Genomic DNA, 16,774 nt, shown 5'->3' on the forward strand with positions numbered 1-16,774 from the left:
GTAGGGATTCAAACTCTACATCTTTACTAACAGTTTATTCTTGAGCATGTAGTTAGTCTCTCAGACTTGCCTTCTCTATAAAATGGGAGTATAAAAAGTCTACATCACAAAACTGTTGAAAGGATATCAGTTACATGGATGTATAAATGTCTCTGCTATAATATTTAACACATCTCGATGTTCAAAAGATGAACTTCTTTTTCTTTTATATCCTTTTCCTTTTTAGGAAAAAATAGCTTGTTGGAATAGTTTGCAATTGTTGCTGTTTATTAAGTTTTGAGTTTTAATTCCAGTATAGTTACATACATTTCTTATATTAGTTTCAGGTATACAATGTAGTGATTCAACACATCCACATATTACTCAGTGCTCATCATGATAAGTTAGTGTAGCATTTAATCCTTACCATCCATTTCACCCATTCCTCAGGTATCTGTTCTCTATAGTTAAGAGTCTATTTCTTGGTTTGTTTTCCTCTCTTTTTTTCTTTTGTTCATTTTGTTTCTTAAATTTCACACATGGGTGAAGTCATATGGTACTTGTCTTTCTCTGACTTATTTCTTTTAGCATAATACGATCTAGCTCCATGTGGTTGCAAATGTAAGATTTCATTCTTTTTTATGGCTGAGTAATATTTCGCTATGTGTATATATATATATATATATATATATGCCACATCTTTTTTATCCATTCTTTAGTTGATAGATACTTGGGCTGCTCCCATAATTTAGCTATTATTGATAATGCTGCTATAAACAGGAGTTGCATGTATCCCTTTGAATTAGTATTTTTGTATCCCAGGAGTAAAATTACTGTAACATAGGGAAGTTCTATTTTTAACTTTTTGAGGAACCTCCACACTGTTTTGCAGCATGGTTGCATCAGTTTTCATTCTCCTCGACAGTGCATGAGGGCTCCTTTTTTTCTATATCCTTACTGACTCTTGTTACTTCTTATGTTGTTGATTTTAGCCATTCTGACAGGTGTGAGGTGATATTGCATTGTGGTTTTGGTTTACATTTCATTTCCCTGATAATGAGTAATATTGAGCATCTTTTACGTGTCTGTTGGCCATCCAGAAATCTTCTTTGGAGAAATTTGTGTTCATGTATTCTGCCCATTATTAACTAGGTTATTTGGGGGTGTGTGTGCGATTATATTTGAGTTTTTGATTCACAGCAATCCAGCTTTGGACATGATAGGCTGTGGATTTTTATTTCATGAATACATACTGGATCCACATATTTTTTTCATACAGCCCTTTTTTTTCCTTTTGAATTTTCCAGATGAATCTGTACCTAAATGGGATAATAAAATAATACTGATGTTAATAAAATTCCTTTAGTGGAAAAGAAAATATTTGGTCTATCTTTTTTAAGTAATTTTTTTTCTTTTTAAGTTTATTGATTTATTTTGAGAGAGAGAACACATGTGAGCATGAGTGGAGGAGGGGCACAGAGAAAAGGAGAGAGAGAGAGAATCCCAAGCGGGCTCTGTGCTTGTCAGTGTAGAGCCTTATGTGGGGCTCAATCTCATGACTGTGAGATCATGACCTGAGCTGAAATCAAGAGTCAGACACTTAAGCGATGCTTAACCAGTTGAGCTACCCAGGAACCCCCATCTACTATCTATCTTAAAAGAGAAGAGAGAAATAGTATAAACAAGAAGTTTATTTTGTATTTTTAATTTCTATTTTAAATTCTCACAAATTTGGACAACTTCTGTAGAAGACCTGGATATAATTTTAGTGTTTGTTTTTAAAGCAATGCACATTTGGCCACTTTCGGTTATAACTGGTTGAATCTGGCTTTTAAAAAATGTGTTACCTAGGAAAGTTGTAAATCCAGTAGCTGGAAGGGACTCTAGTATTAAGCAATCTCCTCATTTTACATCTGAAAATGTAAGGAGGCAAAAAGTTTGCCTAAGGTGACCATTGAAAATTAGGAGTCAGTGAATCTTCTCTGAGTTCCAAGTGGTAGAAAGTGGACATGAGTACTGGAAAAAAAGAAAGAAAAGATCAGAGTCAGTGTATTAATAGCTGGTAAAGCTGGATAAGAAAACCCAACTGGGAGGGGCACCTGGGTGGCTCAGTTGGTTAAGCATCCGACTTGGGCTCAGGTCATGATCTCTTGGTTTGTGAATTCCAGTCCTGCATTGGGCTCTCTGCTGTCAGCTCCGGGCAGGGAGCCTGCTTTGGATTCTGTGTCTCCCTCTCTCTCTGCCTCTCCCTCGCCTGTGTGCTAACTCTCTCTCTCTCAAAAATAAATAAGCATTTTTTAAAAATCTTAAAAAAAAAAAAAAAGAAAACCCAACTGGAAATGAGGTGAAAATGGCCATGTTCTGTAACTGTGCCTCAAAACCGAGACTTTAGAGCCTTTTGCAAAGCTGATCCCATGTATACCTGCCAGCCCCATGGACACCCTCAGGTCTGCCTGGCAAACTCAGACGCTACAGAGTATAGTTTAAGGGAGAAAGTTGAGCCCTGGTGACTTCCATGCATGCCTTTTCTCAGACACGCCTTTCAGTTCTCTCAAAGCAGCATACCGTATAGATCAGCAGCTGCTTTTAAAATGCCAGAAAATATTTATTTTAAAGAAACTTGCTCTGTAATTTTATGCAGAGTATTAATTTGTTTAGCCTGCTTTTCTGAACTACTTGTGTCATATTGGGGAAGATGTCAACCTATAACCTGTCCAAATTATTGTAATTCCAGATTATTATCACTCCTTTTTTTGTTATCACTTCCCATAATGTTTGGTAGATTTTTCCTTAACATCAAGCAACTTAGTGTAACATCTCACAAATGAATGTCTTTAGAAGATTATACAGAATGATGTCCCTTTTGCTTATTCAAATTTATGTAGAGTTAGTTGTCCAAATTCTTGAGGAGCTATTTTATAGTTTCAAATTGTAAAAAAGGCTCCATAAAATTACAAAGCCCAAAGAGATAGAAAACAAATAAGCCACGTAGGGGCTAAGCGCTATTTACCATATGGCAGTCAAGATAAAAATTAGGTGAAAGAGTGAATTTCTGGACAAGCAGCAGTTTATTTCCTGAAGTTAAGAACCTGGTAGTGAAATATAAGTAGGAACTATAACTACTACTTTATGAAGTCACTCCATTAGCATATCAGTTTGATGTTAGTACAAGAATAAGCATAAGCAGGCTTTGAGGATGTGTAATGGTAATTTATTTCATTAGATCCACATCATGCCACAGAGGATCTGAGGCATCTGAGCCATTATTGTGAAAAGGACAACCTTTCTCTCAGGAACTTGGCACCTAACGCGACCGTACCTAGCAGTGTTGCAGTGATTGAAATGCACAATGAGGTGACCAGTGAGCAATTCACATATGTGGTTTTTATAATTTGCTAATTCCTTTGTCCATCTGGGAAACTCCAGGAACTAAAAGAATTGAAAAGGTTGGGAGGGTTGACATTCAAAAGCACTGCATCATGTGATTCCATGTGAAATCAATGGCTCTCAAGAAAAATACATGTTAGTTTTAATTCATTATTTGGTAATGCTTAATTAAGCTTCTTTCATTTAATCTTTTTTCTTGCTCCTTTTCTCTTGTTATCTCTTCTCTAAATAAAGTCTTGTTTTTGAGTACACAGTAAATTAACTTTCAATGTCTGTGATCTTCTATCACAAATTAAAGTTGTTAAAGGTATTTTGCATTGTTTTGACCATAAAGCATAGGTTACAAAGGACATTCTTTTTTATACAGTGAAAATGGAGTATGCTGCGGCTATACTTTTAACTGAGTGGATGGCATTTTTACCATGGTACTTCTTCCCATCTCTGTTAATGGAAAGTGTAAAAGGTATTGCTCTGTCATTCACTCTGGACTTATATTTCTGTATTCTCTTGAATGTAGATAACTCCCCACAGCTGCAAATGTTGCCTTTTGTTGAAAGAAGAGTAACAAGCTTAGGGTTTGTATATGACTTGGTTTCTTTGGGTCATGATTATTCCCATGACTGTTTTATCACTATGACACTGTGCTCATTTTAATCATTCATTTATTCCAAAGTTTTTGAAGAGACTGCTCAGAATCTCTTCAAAATCTTCACTGTAAGACACTTGGGTGGCTCAGTCAGTTAAGCATCCAACTTCTGATTTTGGCTGAGGTCGTGATCTCAGGGTTTGTGGAATTGGGTCCTGCATTGGGCTCTGTGCTAACAGCATGGAGCCTGCTTGGGATTCTCTATCTCTCTATCTCTGCCCTCCTTCAGCTCGTTTTCTCTATCAAAACTAAATACATTATATAAAAAATCGTTGTTGCTCTTTAGTTTATAAAGTGAAGTTGATGTTTCATCTATTTCAGTAGTTCTTTAACCTGGAGTACAAGAAGAGAATCACCTATGGGTCTTTTAGAAAATGTACATGATGATGTTCAAGCGGGTTCCAGACATCAGAATATGTTTTTAACCTCCCATATTCCCTTCCCAAGACAATGCTACTGAGTCTCCAGGGTTGGTAATCACAGAGCTACTCACACTTGTCTTCTGCTGTCTGGAGAACTAATGCCACATAATGGTACAATAGACCCTATGGCCAGATTGCCTGGCTTCCAAATCCTGCCTGCCACTTTTTACCAGTGTGAGTTTAGGCAAGGCACTTAGCCACTTGGATCCTCAGTTTTTCAAATGAGGATTGTGGTTATGATAGAACACACATCATACATGTGAAACAACCAGACTAGTGTCTGGCACCTCAAATGTAGAATAAAAGTGTATTAATAAGTATTTAATTTTACTTCAAGCACTTTTTTATTTCAAAATTTCTCCCAAACATTAAGGTGAGGCTTGTTTATCTGTATATGATTTATGTATTTTAAGTAGGTAACAAGTTGGTGTTCCTAAGCAATGCATTAGGATTTCGTACTGTTCCTTTGTTTCATCATCCCCATGACTACCCAGTGTGTGCTCAAGAAAATCCAACTGATTATACAATTTCAGTAAAATTGGATTATTTATACCCTCACTTTTCTCCAAAAGGGTTATGGGCAGATATCTTACAAAATTATTACATATATAATATTTAAAAGTATATAATTATTATATATATAGCAAGTTAAGAGAGCTAAATACTAAAATCAGAGCAAAAGATAAACAAGGGTAGGAAGATAAATTAGCCTTTTAATTTTAGCTCTCAAGAAGGCACCCTATAAGGTCCTGTACTCCTCCAGCCCAGGCCCACATCACTCATTCAGGGCTAACTTCATAACAAAGTATATTTTACATTATCTGTGCAATAGCTTTCCTGTTAACACAGGAATAGAAGGATGACTTTTATTGTTGTTGTTTTCACAGGCAGGAAAATTTTAGTTCTAAAAATGAAGCAAGTTATTCTAGATGATTTTATGGGTTAGTGACATTGAAATACCAATATTCAGATGTTACTTGCTTTACCTAAGATGGCTTAATTTATATAATATTATAAGATAAAATATAAATCCTTTAAAAATACCTGCTAGACATTACTTCCCCATAAAAGACAACTGTTTACATTCAACTGTTCAAAGAAATGAGTCTACAATGTGTGGCAGATATGGCATTTATTTCCATTTCTATAATCCACTTTTATCAAAGCATGCAACCGCTTGTGGTTAGCTCTCAATCCATAAAAGGAGAGTTAATAGAAGGTTGAGTGGTGTGGCCTAGCATTCACCCACAATCTCCTCTGGACATCCTTCCCCTGTGTTATCAAACAGCTGTCACAAGTGTACCGTATGACCTAATGTGTAGGGCGTCCATCCCAGAATGCAGGCAGATAGGTTGGCATGTATTCCCTCAGCTTCCAGAAAATGTGCCACTTTCCTGTGAACTGATCCACCAGGACAGGAGAAAGACAAAATAACTGTCAAGTCTAAATTTGTTAGAAAGACATGTAGTGCTCCAACACTATTGCCTCTGACCTTGACTGTGGCAGCACTATATTCTCTATGTTGAAGGGGGCAGGTTTGAGATGGTGCCCATTAGTCACTGATGATATTATATTCTTTAGGATTGATTTGTTTTGTGAACCTATTCCAAGACTAAAAATCTCCAAGGATCTTAAAAGTTACAGGGACTTTTCCCAGGAAAAGTCATGTGTATTAGCATCTATGTAAAAGTTTCCATCCCATAGAGACTTATCTTAATCTCACTGAAAATGATAAGTTGGCAGGAAAAGTGGAACTCTGAGGTGAATGTGTCCTAATTACTCTAATTTTAGTTTTGGTCTTAAGTTTGGTAGTGTCTCATATTTCAGACTGATCATTTTTACTCATATTCTCATTTTACTTATATTTAACTCACATTCTTTTTTAAAATGTTTATTTATTTTTGAGAGAGAGAGAGAGAGGGAGACAGAGCGTGAGTAGGGAAGGAGTAGAGAGAGAGGGAGACACAGCATCCGAAGCAGGCTTCAGGCTCTGAGCTGTCAGAACAGAGTCCAATGTGGGGCTTCAACTCACAAACTATGAGATCATGACCTGAACTGAAGTCGGACTCTTAACTGACTTAGCCACACAGGTGCCCCTTAACTCATATTCTTAACCAATCCATTCTGAAAGGTAAAAAATATTAGAATGTAGACACTCCATCTGTGCTTTTTACTCAGAACATACACAATTACAGCTGTTAATTTCTTTCTGTAGCTGCAAAATTACTGGTGGGTTGTACTTAAAAATATAATTATCCTTCTTTATATGCCACTCATTTCTTCATAGGATGAAGGATGGCTATTATCATCAGAAGCATATTTATTTACTCACTGGTTACTATTGAGTGTTTATTAGGTACATAGTCCTGGACTATGGATTGTGGAGAATACAGAGAACAGCAACAACCAAAAAACTTATGTGGTAGTAATAAAAACAGATTTTCACATCTGATTTGGGTTTGAATCCTAGCTCTATCATTAATTTGTTGTGAAAATTCTCAGTTTCCTTTATCTTTGTGTCTATTCTTAGGCTATTTCCATACCACCTTGATTATAGCCTTGTACTATTGAAATAGGGAAGTATGTTTTCTAGCTTTGTTCTTTTTCAAGATTGCTTTTCTATTTGGGGGCGCCTTGAATCTCCATAAGATTTTAGGATCAGCTTGTTAGTTTCTGGAAAAAAAATGTCAACAGATTTTTGATAGGGATTGTGTTAAGTCTGTAGATCAATCTGGGGAGTAATGCCACCATAAAACATTGATGCTTTCCATCCACAAATATATCTTTCCACTAATGTAAACCTTCATTGATTTATTTTAATGATGTTTTGTAGTTTTCAGTATACTTACATTGCACTTCTCTTGTTAGATTTATTCCTTAGTATTTTATTCTTTTTTGTTGCTATTATCAATAAAATTGTTTTCTGGATTGCTCATTTTTAGAGTATAGTAAGATGATTGATTTTTGCACATTGGTCTTATATCCAGCAGTGCTGAATTCATTTTATTAGCTCTAATAGTTTAGGTGTATTTAACATAAAAATCATATAGCCTATAAATAGAAATGGTTTCACTTCTTCCTTTCCAATCTAGATACTTCTATTTCTTTTTTCTTGTCTAACTGCCTGGGCTAGTATCTCCAGTTTAATGTTCTGTAAAAATAGTGAGAATGAACAGTATTTTCTGTTTCTGACCATAGCAGGGAAAACTTTCAGTTTTTCACCATTGATGATGTAAGCTGTTTTTTTTCCTTTTCTTTCTTTTTGCAGACATCCTTTATTAGGTTGAGGAAATTCCCTTCTACTCCTCATTGGTTAAATGCTTTTATTATGAAAATTTTTTGAGATGATCATGTAGTTTTTATCTTTTATCTACTTAACATACTATATTACAATGATTGATTTTCATATGTTGAGACAAACTGTATTTCTGGGTTAAAACACATTTGGATATTATTATTTTTAAATCTCTGATCTCGAACAATGTTTCCCCAGTGTAAGCATCAGAACAAAAACCCCAGAGGGTGCTAATAGGTGCTCTATGCAAAAAAGAGGTACATTAAATAAATTTAGGAAATGCTGGATTAGAATCAAAAAGGTTTTTGTACAGCAAACTATCTCAGAGACTATAATATACTAACACACTTTGCAAATCTCTAAGAAGTAGGCATGGTATGCCATATTTATAGACTTATCTGCAAGAATATTTTGTGAGATTAATTCTCCATCAAATATACTGTAAGAAATGTTTTTCCTAAGAATTTTAATTAAACTTCTCTATCACGTAATAGTGACCAAGAAAAGCTTAAAACTTACAGGATCACCAATTTTAAATTATATGCTACTATCTAGAAAAATTCAATCAATGTACAGTAAATATTTATAGAGTATCTATTATGTGCCAGATATTCTTCTAGGCACTGGAAAGACAGCAATGGGAAAACATGACAGGAGAAATCTTTGTTTTTGTAGAGCTTACATTCTGGAAGAGAGGCAAACAATGAATAGAAAAAAAAATGCAATTTATAAAATATGTTAGAAAACATTAAATATTACATAAAAAGAAAAAACAGGTAAGCTTTTTGACATTATTAGCACTGATTTCTTCAACTTGACACCAAGAGCAAAGGAAACAAAAGCAGAAATAAACAAGCAGGATTACATCACTACGAAACCTTCTACACAGCAAAGGAAACCATCAACAAAATGAAAAGGCAATGTACTGAGTGGGAGAAAATATTTGCAAGTCATATATCTGATAAGGGGTTAACATGTTAAAAATATTTTTAAAAGCCCTCCACAGCTCAATAGCAAAACAAAAACAATCCAATTGAAAAATGGGCAGAGCATTTGAATAGACATTTTCCCAAAGTAGACATATAGGTGACCAACAGGTACATGAAAAGATGCTCGACATCACTAATCATCATGGAAATGCAAACTAAAATCACAATGAGATATTACTTCATAACTGTTAGAATGCTTACTATCAAAAAGTCAAGAAATAACAAATACTGGTGAGCATGTGGAGAAAAGAGAACCCTTGTGCACTGTTAGTGGGAATGTAAATTAGTAGTCACTATGGAAAACAGTATGGAATTTTCTCAAAAACTTAAAAATAGATTTCCATGGGATCCAGCAATTCCATTTCTGAGTATTTATCTCAAGAAAATGGAAACACTAATTTGAAAAGATGTATGGACCAGCATGTTCATTGCAGAATATTTAATAGCCAAGACATGGGAAAAATTTAAGTGTTCATAAATAGATAAATTTTAAAAATGGAGTATGTAAATACAGTGGAATATTGTTTAGGTGTAAAAAATGAAATCTCACCCTTTGCAACAAAATGGATGGGACTTGAAAGCATTTTGCAGAGTGAATTAACTCACAGAAAGACAAATACCATATGATCTCACTTGTATGCGAAATCTTGAAAACAAAAATGAGTCAGATTTGTGGTTGCAGAGGCAGGGAAGGGGTGAGTGGTGGGTGAAATGGAGGAAGGTGGTTGTCAAAGACAAAAATTACCAATTCATATAAATAAGTCATGGGGATGTAACACACATCATGGTGACTAGAATTAATACTATATTGCATATTTGACAGTTGTGAAGAAAATAGATTTAAATTTTTTAAATTTTATTTTAGACAGAGAGTGAGCAGGGGAGAGGGGGAAAGTGAGAGAGAGAGAGAGAGAGAGAGAGAATCTTAAGTAAGCTCCATGGTCAGTGCAGATCCCACAGGGCTCCATCCCAAGACTCTGGGATCATGACCTTAGCTGAAATCAAGAGTCGGATGCTTCACCAACTGAGCCACCCAGGCACCCCCTTTGTGTGTGTGTGTGTGTGTGTGTGTGTGTTTTGAAAGAGAGAGAGAGAGAAAGAGAATCCACATGTACAAGCAGGGTAGGGGAGAGGGAAAGGGAGAGAGAATTTTAAGTAAGCTCCATGCTCAGTGCAGAGTTTGACACAGGCCTGATCTCACAACCATGGACTCTCAACCAACTGAGCCACCCAGGCACCCCATAATTTTTATATTTTATTATAGTATTTATATTTATATATTTTATTTCATATCACAATATATGCAAATATCAAATCATTACATTGTACACCTGAGACTGATATAATGTTATATGTTCATTATGCGTCAATTTTAAAAAAAAAAGAAAAAGGGAAATTGGTTTAAGAAGACTTGGAAATTCTAGGTGGGAGGATAGGTAACACATTGGAATATTTAAGAGGATGCTCGGGATAAGTCTTGTTTAGAAGAGAAATGTAAGAGAGTATCTAGCTTGTTCAAAACCAGCAATGATGTCATATGGCTGAAGCAGACTGAGTGAAAGAGAGAGTAGCAGCAGTATTTATTATCTCTAATCTGGATTACTGCAATAGCATCGTAATTGTGCCCCTTCCCCCAAGCCCATGGGTTGAGAGCAGATTCTGTGTGTGTATGAGTAGAGGGGTATGGAGGTGACTGTGGTGGTGGTGGCAGGTAAAAGCAGAAGCAGGGAAATTAGTTAGGCTCTTTTTCTTTTTTTTCCTTAAGTTTATTTATTTATTTTGAGAGAGAGAGACAGAGACAGAGAGAGCGTGCAAGTGGAGGAGGGGCACAGATAGAGAGGGAGAGAGAGAGTCCCAAGCAGGCTCCATGCTATCAGTGCAGAGCTCAGTGCACGGCTTGAACCCACAAATCATGAGATTATGACCTGAGGTGAAATCAAGTCAGATCCTTAACTGACTGAGCTACCCAGGCACCCCAAATAGGGGTCTTTTCCCCTAGTCTAGGTAACAGAAGATGGAGGCTTGAATATTGAGCAGTGAAGATGAGGAAAAGTGTTCATATTCTGAGCATTTTGAATATAGAGTCAACAGTACATCCTGGGAGCTTGAATAAGAGGTGTGAGAGAAGAAGAAAAGTCTAAAATGACTCTAAAGTTTTAGTTCTGTGCAAGTGTTAGGATAGAGTTACATTAGCAGAGAAGGGAAAGGATGTGGGTGGAACAAGTTTGTGGAGGAAAGTCAACATTTCAGTTTTGGAACATGTTGCATCTGCGATTTCTATTAGATCTTTTATGCATGCTAACTCAGTATAGGAATAAAGACACACACATCTTTTACCTAATACCAGTAGAGACACCAACCTGCCACTAGTTTACATTGTGAATAACTAAAGAGATGAGGGAAAAAATCCAGAATTGGATAGATGCTATTTAAAACATCTATTCTTCAATTTGTCTCCCCCCTCCATTTCCCAGAAAATGGACTCCTTTTAAGAATTTGTCTTATCTGTGGACTAAGAAGCTCTTGCTTAATTTTTGATCCTGTTTTACCAAACCACCCACAAAACAACAAGAAACAACAAAACAAAACAAAACAAAAAAACAACAAAACTCCTCCATTTGTCTTCTACAGAGTGAATAATCATTCTCCAGGCTTCTGCTTTTAAAATGCACACCCGGGGCTGACATATAACTGTGAATTAATTAATGAGACAACTGGGGTGCGTGGGTGGCTCAGTCGGTTAAGCATCGGACTTTGGCTCAGGTTGTGCTCTCATGGTTTGTGGGTTCGAGCCCGATGTCGGGCTCTGTGCTGACAGCCAGCTCAGAGCCTGGAGCCTGCTTCAGATTCTGTATTTCCCTCTCTCTGTGACCCTCCCTTGCTCACACTCACTCGCTTGCTCTCTCTCTCTCTCTCTCTCTCAGAAATAAGTAAAACATTTAAATTTTTTTTTAAAAAATTGAGACAACTTTCCTCCAGCAATTGAAGAGGTGATGGAGACAATGTGAAAGTACTAGTGACTGAGGAGAGGAAACTATACAGCCTGCAGGCTGTAGATTATCAAGAAGGGTGTGGCACTGTTGCTTGTCATTCCTGGCATATCTTGGGCTATATTTCCCAGCTTCCTTTCCACATGACTGAGATCCAGCCGGTAGAATAAGAGTGGAAGTGGTGTATGTCTCTTTCCCAGGCCTGGCCCCGGAAACCTTTCCTCAAGCTATTTATTCCTTCCCCTTTTCATTTGTTGTAGACCTTCATGGCCATATTGGAAACATGTTGAAAGCAATGGAGCCAAAACTAGAAGGAGCCTGGGTCTCTGAATTTCTGCTCAAAAGAGACCATCTGTCAAAAAAGAACTCTCATTTTGAACTTAACATGAGTAGGAAATAAATGTCTATTGTATGTGAGCTATCATACATCTGTAAACTTATTATAGTAGCTGATGGTCTCAAAGGTAATACAAAGAGAAAAATTGGGGTTCCAAAGCACACTTGCTTACTGCCCACATTTTCCTATTTAGCTCTCCAGTTTGAAGCCAGTTATTCCCTTCAAATCTCCTAAAAGCAAACAGTTGAGGAATCAACTGGGTGAGTGAAATTACAGGTGCATATCTTTGAAGGTAAGCCTTAAAAGAAACTCATGGAATATTTCATATACTATACTACTAACTTCAGCATAAATTCAAAGATATAAATCTTTGAGGCATGAGAAATTGGCAACATTCTTGAGATAGTCAGTTTTTCCAATTTGATTTGCACTGCCAGCTAAATCTGTTTACTTAGTGCATGGTGGCATTTAGAGATTTAATTCAATGCTCTACTTGAAAATTTCTGATCATACTTTTGGATCAGAGCCTTTCACAAATATTACATCTTTTCTAGGGCAGTATTCATGACAGAAATGTTTTCTTAGAAGTTTTTTCCATTTTTAATGTATCCATTCTTAGGATTTATAGGCATAGGGAGTAAAAGCCATATTTTTAAATTCAGTACACATGTCCTTCAAAGAAAAATAAATTTGTTTTCAACATGAAGAACATCTTTTGCAATAACTCTATGTCCAAAATATATTCTTCAATACAAAGCACACAAATTACAAAAAGGTATGGATTTTCTAATCTTATACTGGGAGGAAAAAGACAAATTAACATTCTTTAAGGAAATAAAGATATTTAAGGTTTGATCTACAAATTTAGATACCTGGAGTAAACATCTTCAGTATGTAAACTCTGATTTAGTTTTCTGTGAACATGGATACTATAATAATAGGTGAACATTGGCAAGTTCCTCACTCAAATATCTCCTTTAAGTAGATGACAGAAGATCCTAAATATATTTAGTTTACCTTGCAATATTCCTGATGATTATGATAATGATGATAATAATAATAATATTTTATTGAGCACTTCCTATGTGTCAGAAACTACAGAAAGTAATTTTCTTGAATCTATTTATGTAACTCTCACAATGACCCTATGAAGAGACAAATATTATTTTCTACTTTCCCAGTGAGGAAACTGAAGCACAGATGAGTTTAATGACTTACTCAAAGTTATTTCTAGTGTATGGAGAGCTGGGAATTGAACAGTCTATGCAGCTTGGCTCCATAGCCCATGATCAATATTCTTGGAAAGGCTAACATATCAAGTCCCTTTCATTATGTGCAAATCAGTTCATCATTTTTATTAATGATATTACATATCAGGCATTAAAATAATACCTAATGCAAGAAATTTAAAAAAGAAACTATTAGTACTTATCTTTATATTAGTGCATATGCTTATGGTTATGTAAGTATAGTTAAACTTACAGTACTTATTATTGGAAATATACTATTAATTATTATTTATACATATATTAATACATTAGTGCTATCAACTATACACCAAACTAAATCATAGTTTAAATACTGGGAAAGTTTTTAACTTATTATTACCTAAAATGTAGCAAAAACGTTAAATATTAATATAAAACACATACCTATGCTATATCATATGCTGATACACTATACTAAAGAAACATATAAATAATAATCTCTATGAAGTACAATTAAATACAATATTAAAAACATCATTATTTGTGCTGATCTAAGGAAAGTTCAGTATTATTTATGTGAAAAGTATGAAATGCATTAAATAAACTGCTAGTGACATCTTTAAAAATAAAAGTAAGATTTTGGGGATGTTAAATTGTTTAATGTCCTTGCATATCTTTAAGGTGGCAAATATATTAATGTTTATATTAATATTAAATTCTACTGAGTGGAAGATACACATTTCACCTTCAGGGCAAAAATGGGCTTCTTCAGATCAAGTTAAAAACAAAACAAAACTCTAGCATTAGCCCAGTGTCTGGCATACAGTTTGAATAAATGCTTAAATATATAAATATTATAGCATTATATTAGGCAGGTTTTTCCAGAAAAACAAAACCAATAGGATATATATATATATATATACACACACACACACATATATATACCCACACACATATATATACGTATATCTATAATAAATCGTATATATAAATATATAAATATAAAATATTATATATATTATAAATATATATATATATATAAGAGAAGACATATTATAGGAATTGATTCACATGTTTATAGAGGCCAAGAAGTCCCATGATCTGCAGTCTGCAACTTGAAGAGGCAGGAAATCTGGTGGTATAATTCAGTTCGGGTCTGAAGGCCTGAGAAGGAGAGGAGCTGATGGTGTAAGTTCCAAAGTTGCAAGGTCCAAAAACCAGGAGCTCTGATATCTGAGGGCAGGAGAAGATGGATATCCCAGCTTAAAAACAGAGAGGGGTGCCTGGGTGGCTTAGTCGGTTGAGCGTCCGACTTTCGCTTAGGTCATGATCTCGCGGTTCGTGGGTTCGGGCCCCGCGTCAGGCTCTGTGCTGACTGCCAGCTCAGAGCCTGGAGCCTGTTTCAGAGTCTGTGACTCCCTCTCTCTCTGACACTCTCCTGTTCACGCTGTCTCTCTCTCTCTCCTAGAAATAAATAAAAATACTTTAAAAAAAAAAAAAAAAAAGAGTAAGAATTTGCCTGTCCTTCATCTTTTTGTTCCATTCAGGCCCTCTACTGATTGGAAAATGTCTACCTGCATTGGTGAGGGCAGATCACTTTACTTAATCTAATTCAAATGGTAACCTTTTTCAGAAACACCCTGAGGGACTCACCCAGAAACAGTTCTACCAGCCATGTGGGTATCCCTTAGTCCAGTCCAGTTGACGCATAAAACAAATAAACAAACCCCCAAATACTGACACATAGAATTAACCATCTCCAGAGTGTTTCCAAGTAAAAGGGTCCATTTAGACCTACTTCACATCAATGAATAATAAAAGTGATTCATCATCCACCAAATTCACTATCTGTATTAATTTATAAATAGTTTTAATGGCTCTGAATTAGTTCCTGTAATAAGTTTTTGCTCCTATGCTACTTTTGGTCTATAAATTTTTTTACATTTTTAATCTGTTTATCAGCCATTTCTTTATAGTTCAAGAAGTCAGTGATAGACTAGTTTGATCCAAGTCAACTAATCATGGTTTATCAATTAGTAGTTTTGGAGTTTTGAAACGATATTGAAGCGCTCAACCTAGATAACTAGAAAGACATATGCAAGAGCTGCATTGACCATTACAATAGCTATTGACTACATGTGTCCATTTAAATTTAAAATGACTACAATTGAAATACAATTAAAAATTCAGTTACTCATTTGCACTATTGGCAACTGCATTGAACAGCACAGGTCCAGAACATTTCAATCATCACAAGACATTCTAACAGACAGTGTTGTTCTAAAGAAAGTGACAATTTTTTAACGAATCAGTTATATTCACAGATAATTTACAAATGTCACTTTTGCTGGCAATTTCTTATTTTCCACACCCTTCTCCAAGCACACCTCTAATAACATGACTGACCTAAGTTTGGAGTCCTACCTTCCTCTTGCTCAAGCCCTGGAGAAGGTACTCGACATGGGAAAGGCATGCCTAAAGGAAGCAAGTAGGAAAGCAAAAAGCAAGAGGCAGGATATTGCACAAACTGCACAATCAGCTTTTATGAGATCAAGAAGGTTGTCCAAAACACACCATAGATGAGTCATTTAGTCATAACTTTTGGTGAGTAAAAATGTCCTTGAATAAGATATAATAGAACTATAGAGTACTATGTGACTCATCAGTTGAATGATTAGCCTAAAATCAAGTAGTACAAATTTAAAATAAAAGAAATTAGAAACAGCTAATCTAAAAGGATATAGGTAAATTCCAAGCCATTCAATAACAATGTCATCCAAACTGCTGCAGAGAGTAGAATTTTTCTCTGATGCTTCCATACTTACGAAGTTGGGATTTCCAGTGCTTCCTTCCTTTCAGCAATCAGCCCCCTTCAGTAGGCTTTTGATGTCTAGGTTTCCAAACAACCACTAGGGCTTCTCTAGATACTAATCTCCTACTTTGAACTTTTCAACTTTTCCATCTGGGATTTCTTTCTCAGACCTAACCAAAGGGAAAAAAAAAATCAAGTGGGTTCCAAGGCAATGGCACAATATCAGCTACTTAAATGTTGCAAAAAAAGAAAAAAGTTCCTAGGGGTGCCTGGGTGGCTCAGTATGTTAATTGTCCAACTCTTGATTTTGGCTCAGGTCATGATCAGGTGGGATTGAGCCCTACTGAGCTCATGCTGACATCACAGAGCCTGCTTAGGATTCTCTCTCTCATTCTCTCTGTCTGCCCTTCCCCTGCTCATGCTCACTCTCCCTCTCTCTCTTAAAATAAATAAATGGACATCAAAAAGAAGAAGAAGAAGAAGAAGTAGAAGAAGAAGAAGAAGAAGAAGAAGAAGAAAATGTTCCAGAAAAGTTCTTATTTCCATTACAAATACATTCATCCCTAGCCTCTTGCTGACCCAATTACGGTAGGTCATTGTAATTAGATCTGTTACAGTTACCATCTTTTCTTTTTCAAACTTCACGTTAACCTGTCTCTTTTTTAAACACAATGTAATAAATATTAGATTTCAAAAATTCACAAAGACA

The 16,774-nt window shown here is 35.6% G+C and overlaps 1 long non-coding RNA gene across 1 annotated transcript; it reads right to left on the reverse strand.

The window, feature by feature from the left end:
* Positions 1-1,239: 1,239 nt before the first annotated feature.
* Positions 1,240-16,331, reverse strand: LOC120246336. The gene is made up of 4 exons (XR_005532016.1): positions 16,079-16,331; positions 14,325-14,486; positions 1,827-1,995; positions 1,240-1,298 (listed from the first exon to the last, which is right to left on the reverse strand). It is a non-coding gene; the product is annotated as an uncharacterized LOC120246336 (long non-coding RNA).
* Between the last annotated feature and the right edge of the window lie 443 nt (positions 16,332-16,774).

The sequence above is a fragment of the Hyaena hyaena genome, unplaced genomic scaffold (assembly GCF_003009895.1).
Source record: "Hyaena hyaena isolate Hyena2069 unplaced genomic scaffold, ASM300989v1 scaffold_466, whole genome shotgun sequence".
NCBI lineage: Eukaryota > Metazoa > Chordata > Mammalia > Carnivora > Hyaenidae > Hyaena > Hyaena hyaena.